The following is a 9478-nucleotide window of genomic DNA, read 5'->3' as shown; positions in this document are numbered from 1 at the left end:
ACATGGTAACTAAAAACAAATTACTAAAGATAAAAACATACCTTAGAAAATCAAGGAGAAGATGGAAACTCTCCTGAAGCTCCAAAGTTGTCTTCCTCTTGAACTGCCATAGTTCTGAACGAGGAACTCTGAATGAGGAAGACTGATATTTATAGTGGAGATTTCTAACTGGGTTTGGGATAAAAACGTGAGCTAAAACCCGCAAAAACATATAAAATTACGTATGTGCCCCTCGCATTTTATATGCTCGGGGCTCATGGTAGATGTATAATGTGCACCAAATGTTAACTTAGATGTGTCGAAGGCGCATGCTACTTTCCCTAGGCACATGTGATGTTTTTTTCCATGCCCTAGGCACATGGGATGTGCTATGTGATGTTTTTTCCATGCCCTATGCCCTAAGCACATCCCATGTGCCTAAGGCGTATGGTTTTGCCTGTTGGGTCCAGTTTCTCCAATTTTCATCGTTTTTAGGTCTTCGTCTTCAAATAACTTGTCTCAAAACTTGGGAACTGAATTTCTCCCATTATAAAGTTTTCTAAGGCATCTTGAATCTTCATTCTTGGTCTTCCCAAAGTCTTCACAAATCTTCGGATGTTCTTGTTTTACCGATTTGAATGATTTCTTCGTTAATTACTTCAAAAAAACCCTAAAATTGCTATGTTTCGGGAAAAATAGAAATACATACTCAATTAAAGAAAACAATACAAAAGTCCTGAAATAAAATACAATCTTTCTAATCCTTCTTTTTGCTGCTAAAACCTACTGAAAATGGCAGAAAAGCATGCTAAGATAACGTGAGATGACATGTCATCATGCGCCCTTAAAGCACGACTGTGCGTCATGTGCAAATCAAAAATGGTTGTTACAAACTCTTCGAATTCTTTAGTTAATGACTTGGAACTCGTTCTTTTATACATTGTCTATGGTTATAGGCTATAAATAGACCTCACTTCTGAGACAATAGGAAGGTCGAACACTTGTAAACTTATTCTATAGTTGGAATCAAAACTTTGCATTGTTCTTTAATTTTTTTGTTCTTTATTTTTCAGTTTTTTACATTCTGTCTTTTATTTTTCTGTTCTTTACATTTCCAGTAATTTATCTTTATGTTTTTTACTTTCGTGTCTTTATATTTTAATCTCTTGTTTAGTATGATCATGTGTGAGTAGAGATTTCTAGTATTGAGATTGTTGAAATAATCAACCCAACTCTAGACTCTATTTCATATGAATTTATGTTTTGATCTAATCTCATCGTTGCTAAATTTCATATCAAATATCAAACGAAGATCCGAGAGGTGAAGTTTGATATTGTTATTAAATCATATCTCAAATATCAAATAAAGAACCGAGAGGTGAAGTTTGATATTAGATTAGACAAGATAATCAAAACATGAGAAGAATTTTGTGAGTCTTTGGAGAATAAAGTTGCACTCAAATGGTCTCAACGATAATATATCATGACAACATGCTTGATTATTGTTTAAGATACATTCATGTATTCTGAGAAGAAACATGAAATACCAAAAGAACACCTTCTCCTTAGGAATGAATTCAATATAAAATAGAGAAATATATATGGAATGGTAAGGATTTAACATTATGATGAAAACTGATGGCAGGGCATCATATGACATTTTGGCTATGCTTTTTAGTACTCTTCTTTGCAATTGAAGACAAATAAGATGAGAGATAGAGGACTTGTCAATGGTTTGAGGAGCATATTGTATTGTTTTCACTCTAGTTGTTGTAACTCAGTTTTATCCTAGATCATGCAACTTCATAGGTGTTTTGAGTGTTTTGTAGTGAGGAATCATGTAAATCGACAAATCAAGACATCACATGAAGGATCGAGGATATGGAATTGAAGATCAAGGAATACAAAGTGAATTAAATTCATCTCAAATTCCTAAGAGTATTAGACGGAAGAACGGTCGAAAACGGGACGAAAACATAAGAAATCGTACTTGAGGGGCTGCCTCAGGTGCCCATGCGCCCTTGCATGTTTGCTTGTTTTCCAAGTTGGATCGATGGAAAAATCCCAGTTTTCTTCTCTTAAACCCTAAGTAACCTCATGCTATAAATAGAGACCCTCTATATAAATAATTTAACACCCTAAACTCTAAAAGCGATAAATTACGCTAATGATACGAGCATATCAAGAATCTAGATGTTACTTCGTCAATAAATCGCCAAGCATGCATAAATAATCATCTACTCAAATCATCGCAACGGAATAAAAACAACGTCACAACTACATTTAGTAAAAGATCTAAGTAGCCATGTCATAGAATCATACTACATCACCAAATATAAAATCTCTTCTCAACAACTGAGTCATAAAACATCAAATAGTTATAAGACTCCAAACAGAAAAACACCCTAATCAGAGCCAACACATTCAACTCCGAAAAAAGCAGTAAACGAGGAAGCTTCGAGCTTTCCTCAAGCAACTCACCAATGCAAGCAACTACTCCTGCACGCCTACCCATCCATATGAATAATGTAGGTTGTTAACCAAACTACCATTGGAGGTTAGTTCACAATTCACAATTAAGCATAATCAAATGAAACATTACGACATAATTAAATTCCATTGATTAAATGACATTAAAGTAACTCGACATCATTATAAATCCACAAAATATACAAGAATAATAAAAGACAAGTACACCCACACAATTCACATATTCGCCAATTTCACCAAGTATGTGAGTCACCAAGTTTCACAAATTTTCAACTAGTCACCGAGCACATAAGCATACATGACACATTTCACCATTTACCGAATGTATGTTATGCACCTAGACACAACTCTATATGCATGTGGTACCGATCACCTCAAGGTCGTCACCTTAGATACATCTGTATCATAATCATCTTCATTTTGAATACAAAGTATTCGATCATCTTCATTGGATATAAATATCCTAAACATCTTCATTGGATATAAATATCCTAACTTATGATGCATGAATATATGACTCACTATCCACATGTTCAACAACAATTCATCTTCATTTTTCACCTTCATAATACATGCATGCATTCACCATCAATTTCATCATCATTTTGCATGTAATATTTCAACAACATAAAACATCATCATCATCATCATTAACAACATTCAACTCTAGTATCGACAAGTGGAACAAAGGCCTAAACAATCGTAACAGATCCACCTTAGGGCTAGCCACCCATAAGGACGAGTGTCTGGCCCCTAAACCCCGTACAAGGGGGACTAAACCTTGGCCGGTCATGACCCCCCCGGGCATAAAGACAACCAAAGGCACACAGACAACTTAATTTTTGCATGAAACAAAATGCATAAAGACAACCAATGTCGCATGGACAACGCAATTCTTGCATGAAACAAAATGGATAAAGAAAGGAAAATATCATCCGAACGCGGCATGAATTAAAAAGGCAATAACGCGAAGAGGGGGAGAAGGAGGCGCGCGATCAGAGAAAATCTCCTCTGAAAGCGGCATGAATTAAAAATGAAATAACGCGAAGAGGGGGAGAAGGAGGAACGCGATTATAGAAAATCTCCTCCGAACAAGGCATGAATTAAAAATGCAATAACGCGAAGAGGGGAAAAGGAGGCGTGCGATCAGAGAAAATCTGAACGCGGCATGAATTAAAAATGCAATAACTCGAAGAGGGGGAGAAGGAGGCCCACGATTATAGAAAATCTCCTCCGAACGTGGCATGGATTAAAAATGCAATAACGCGAAGAGAGGAAAAGGAGTCGTGCGATTAGAGAAAATCTCCTCCGAATGCGACATGAATTAAAAATGCAATAACGTGAAGAGGGGGTGAAGGAGGCGCGCGATCAGAGAAAATCCCCTCTGAACGCGACATTAATTATAAATGCAAATACGCGAAGAGAGGGAGAAGGAGGCGCGCGATCAGAGAAAATCTCCCCCGAATGTGACATGAATTAAAAATACAATAACGCGAAGAGTCAGAGAATGAGGCGCGCGATCAGAGAAAATCTCATCTGAACGCGACATTAAAATGCAAATAACGCGAAGAGGGGCAGAAGAAGGCGCACGTTCGCAAGAAATTTCTTCCGAACTCGGCATGAAGTAAAAACAACAATATGCAACGTATTAAGCAAAGAAATATGAAGCATGTGGAAAAACAAAACAACAGTCTGATACAAGACAGCCGCCACAGTGGAAATCTTAACAACCAAAAGAGAAAACAAAGCCCGAAACAGTATGGGCAAAAAAAATCAATTCATTCAAACATCCCCTGATCGGCGGGCTGATCCTCAGGCTGTGCCGACCGATGGGCCTCCAGCTCGGGATAAACTTTGGAGCGGTCGACCTTGAAAGGAGCTTGAAAGAATTCCCCCTGGGCATGGGCATCCTTAAAACCATGCCTCCAACACTGTTCGGCCAGAGATACCACCTCGTCCGCTCTTCCTCGTTGAGACAAAACTTCCTCCTCCGCTAAGACTTTATCGGCCAAAGCTTTTTCAAAAGCAACAACTTCCTTACCCACCAGAACCTTTGCCACCTGACCAAGGGATTCAATGTCCGCATAAACAAGTTTGTTCACCGCATCACGGGATTGTAGTTCTTTCTCTAGAAGGGAGATCTTGGTATCAGCCTCCTTAGCATGGGTCTTCCAATAAACAGTCTATGAAGACTCATCAACCAACCTCTGATTTAAACAGTCACGCTCAACATACAGGTCCGTCACCTGCTTGTCAAAAGAAGAAGGAGATTTTGTCGCCTCCTTGGTCTCCTTCTCAACATCCATAAGCTTGGCGGCAGTCTCGCTAAGCTTGGCTGCTAGTTTTTAGGTAATCTCTCGAACTTCCCTCTCAGCCTCCTATCAGGCCTCCTTCGCAGCCACGTCCTTAGCTTCCTTCAGGGCCGCCTAGTGGAAATTAGTGATGTGCTGAAGCCTTTCCTCTCCTTCCTCCAAGAGACGAGATATGTCATTTGTCGGACGTTCAAGGGCACCCCCCTTAACCATGTCGTAGCTCGCTGTTTACCCAGGATCTGCCACCGATGGATTTGATGGATTAGATTGTGAATCATTGATATGTGTACTACGTACCATTTCTGGGAGTTTCTTCTTATTTCTTAAGAACATACACAACAAGAATCACAAGATTTTAAACATAATGAAAAAACTACTAAGAAACAACGCTTTTTCCGTTTGTTTCTGAAACAAAAAACACAAACAGTCCCACCGGGCGTGCCAATTTGTTTACCCTGGTTTTTGGTAAACAAACTTCCGAAACGGTTAACTTTAGAGATCAACCAGTAAATCTCGGGGCATATTGTGTTTATGTCTGGCAGAAAGTATGAATGTTCTTGATGTAAAATGCGAATGTAACTGCCGAAATCAAACACACGTTGAATCCGTTGAAGTAAATTGCTAAAAAGGAAAGAGTAAATTGCAAAGAATTTAAAGGATAAACTTAAATTACATAAATGAATGTAAAATGGTACCCAGATTCATACATTTGCAACTTGTTTACTCGTTTGTCCTAATGTGCAGATAGTTTGAGTGTGTAAGTTTTGTGTGTATGTGAATTGTGACCTGTTTTTCCTATGAAAAACTCTTCTTTATACTAAGTAACCGCTAATAATTACCATATACATATTTTGAATTTCAAATGACATCTCTTCGACAGTAACTGCTGCTTGGCTTGTCGATCTAGCACCAACTTCTCTTCGATATCTTGCTTGCTTCGATACCTTAGACATCTTTTAAGTCCACGAACTCGATCCAGCTAGTGCGTCAAACTGATTTAGATTCCTTCAAATCTTGATTCAAACTTTAATTGACTGTATTTATTGTTGCCTGTCGAAAATACAGGCTAACAAATTGACCCCCAAAATGTCTTTTTCGTTTGTATCTTCAGATAGAAGAAGAAAAGGACGTTTTTGAACTTCGTCGAACATATCTTTCCCGTCATAGATAACATCACTATCATCACCATCCAAAGGCAGTTGAAAAAACCTTTTATGATGTCATCAAATCCCACTTAGTGGGACACGTTTCAACTTTTGAGAACTGCCACTTTATTCAATTTTTACTAACTATCAATTTAAGATATTGACACTAAAGTTGGCGATGAAATCTTGAAGGGAAGACTTCAACCATCTACCAGAAGGAGTAAGATCTCCCTCCGCGAAGGAGTAATCGGCGGCCGGCTTATCAAAATGATATTTGGTGGGAAAAGGGGCCTGTGCACCACGCCTTCCGAAGGAGCAGCCCTAGGTCTCAGTTCATCCTGTATCTTACCAACCCTATGAATTAGAAACTCCTCAAACATCACTTAGGCTTGTCAGAACATACCTATATTTTGTGAAAATAATGTCTACTTCAAGACCTCAAACATCTAATTCCTCTCCTTATTAACTTAAGAGCACCATTTGCAGCATGACTTGGAACTATCACTATTTCAATATCTGAGGTAATACATCTCAAGTTGAACAACAAATTCATTACTTATGTATTATTACCTCAGAATATCATATCCCAAATCATTTACAAGCATGTCACATGTATAAATTATCAAATAATTCAAATAATCAAATCAAACTATTACTACAATTCAAGAGTAAAACACGAATTTTCACAATTGCATTAATCAAAAAAATTTAAAATCATTTAAATCAATCAAGACCTTAATATAGTTTCTAACTCCTCTTTTAATCCTACATTTCCAGATTTTCACATTAGACGATTTTCACTCAAAGGACTATGACCATTTGTATTGATCCACGATGAAATCGTTAAAAATATTATTTTCCCATTCATTACACTTATTTTATACTATGAATTTGAAATAATTTTCACCCCACACCTGTTTTTGATGCGTTTTCACATGCTAATCCTTGTCCCGCAGCAAAAATCTATTTTCCCATTAGAGGACGAGAAACTGCAACCTTTATTTTTTTTACACAATTGATTGGCGCCAAATATATTTTTCTATACATTTTTCTGCATGGCTGCCGTCTAAAATATGTTACTTGTGACATCTTCATTTTCTTTTTATTCCGTCATTGTTGTTCTCTCTCTCTAGTATATTAGTTTTTTTTCTCTCTCACTTGACACATGGGCCAAAAACTCATTCAAACACACACAAACACACACACACCCACAGCTATATTATTTTTCTTTCGTCTCATGTTTTCTAGAAACATGGACCAACAACATAAACACACAAAATTACTTATTTTATTCCCCCACTCAAATTTAAACATTATTCTCAAAATACTCATACTAAAATACTAGCATTTTAGACAATAATTAAAATAATAGTTATTACTTCTCACTAGATTCTCAACCACCACCTTCTATCCCAAATCCAAATCTCTCTTTCACAATGTGGCCTCTGATGATGGCAACGGTCTGCTCAACCTTGCTGCAACATCTCCATCAAACCCCATTTGGGCTCGGTCAAAACGAGCACTGAATGAAATAGGTTTTTTATTTTATTTTTACTTGTTTTAGTTTTAAACTCTTATTTTTTGCATCATCTGATGGATTAAATGTTGGTTGTTCAATTTAAATCAAATTATGTCAAGGAATTCATATGGGTTTTTATTAGATCTGGTTTCTAGAAGACGACAATGAGCTTGTTAATTAACAGTGGCGATCTGATTTGTTATTGTTTTTAGTTTGTGGCTAACTTGTCATAATGTTTTGCAGATCCTTTTATCGTCGATCAATAACATTTGTGAACCTCCTTGACTTTACAGAGGTTTTTTTGGTTAGCGAATGTTTGGTAATTTTTGGGGTTCGAGCAGTCAGATCTTTGGCTGGAGCATATGTTGTTTGTTGGCTTCTAATTGTTTATTTGGATTCTAGATTCGCAACGACGGTGACTCACGTCATCGTTGTTTCTGTTCAAGTCATTGTTTTACGAAAGTTTGACAAAGGACTGTTAGACTAAAAATATCCACGAATACTTGTTGTTTTTTTTTGTTGCAATGGGTTGTCGGTGAGTGAACTTGTTTTCTGTATTGGCGTTCGGGTTCACTCATTCCTCTCAAGATCTTGGTTCAGTGCTGGTAAACGGTCATAAACCTCTTTTTATTTAAATTTGGTTTCATGCCCGTACGCAACAGGTTCGCTAAATTGTGCATTTGTGTGCAATAGTTTGCTTGCTTCAGACTTAGATTAGTAATTATTTGTCCTTTAGGGCGGTTTTGTATCACCTATTTGGGTTGTTATTATTTGTTTTACTTTCATCTACGTTAGATGTTGCAGATCCATCTGCACCCATTTGTCTTTAAAAAAAAATAGACAAATATAATATCGATACATTAAATTAAACACTAAATCAAATTAAAAGCATGTAGAAACACAACATGATCAGTACACATACAAAGTAAGGAAATAAGAAATAATATCATGAAAAAACTAGCACTCATATACCCGTAAAATCACTTGAAATAATAACTAACGATTATAGGATAAACATAGATAGATAAAACAAATGGTTTCTGGAACATCAGAGGTGTTGCATGATTGAATCAAGGATGTGTGGTTTCTCATGTGCAGTGTTTTAATTGAAAATTTTAATTACTTTCGTCCCAAATTTCTAAAGTTTTAGATTCATAGTCCATATATGTTTTCATTGTAATATATTTAAATGTTTTTCCTTTAAGAGCATTTATATTTTTTTATTGGCCAGAACACCCCTTATACTCATTATATATATATATATATATATATATATATATATATATATATATATATATATTTGTATGTATGTATGTGTGTCTTTGAAAAATATTTAACATACATTTAAGGCTATCAAAGAAATTGAAAGTTCAGAAAAATATATGAATATGTGAGAGAAATAATAAGAGTAATACCATTAGTGTGAGCAAATAAAGTGAAAGATTTATACGCAATAGAAAAATTTCATTACCTTAACAACTTTGAGGTTTTTACAATAACCTGTAACGCACCTCATAACAATAACCTTTAACGCACCTCATACTTTCTCGATAACTTTCAGGAGCAAACTTAAATGCTGTATAACAATCGCTAGTACTTTGACATCGCACTGTAATGTTAGACAAAGATAAATAAATATTACAAAAAAGGGTAAAAGATTATATAAAAAATCAACAAAAAAATCTGAATGAGGACATGTCATAACCCAAAATCGATATGCCGTCAACAACAACAAGACATAGGGAAACCAAAAGGATCACAATATAAACAATTTTGAGAGTTTCAGCCATTTATTTTCACCTTTTCGTGTAACATATTTAAAATGGTTTGATCACATTATATACTAAAATCCCTCTTTTTATGTTTACATCAATTGAATAGTTTTTAATAAATATGTTGTTGGAAGAAACTTGTCTTTAAAATTAGAAAAAAAAATATTAAATGTCTCTAAAGTATATTGTTGAATCATATTTGACCCTATAACTCATATAATATATACTCCAATTTTTCAAATAATTACATTTCATTTTTAT

The 9478-nt window shown here is 35.7% G+C and overlaps 1 long non-coding RNA gene across 2 annotated transcripts; it reads right to left on the bottom strand.

The window, feature by feature from the left end:
* Positions 1-2236: 2236 nt before the first annotated feature.
* Positions 2237-9478, bottom strand: LOC146905324 (uncharacterized). Of its 2 annotated transcripts, none has more exons than XR_015017917.1 (3): positions 9151-9478; positions 8917-9054; positions 2237-2524 (listed from the first exon to the last, which is right to left on the bottom strand). It is a non-coding gene; the product is annotated as an uncharacterized LOC146905324 (long non-coding RNA). The 2 variants fall into 2 exon arrangements; XR_015017916.1 differs by having other exon boundaries at positions 2237-2486; positions 9151-9475.

This window comes from Medicago sativa, chromosome 7 (genome assembly GCF_051527215.1).
Source record: "Medicago sativa cultivar Bolivia chromosome 7, Bolivia_mono, whole genome shotgun sequence".
Taxonomy (NCBI): domain Eukaryota; kingdom Viridiplantae; phylum Streptophyta; class Magnoliopsida; order Fabales; family Fabaceae; genus Medicago; species Medicago sativa.
Note: the sequence above shows the minus strand (reverse complement) of the source record. Positions and strands in the feature narration are given on the sequence as shown.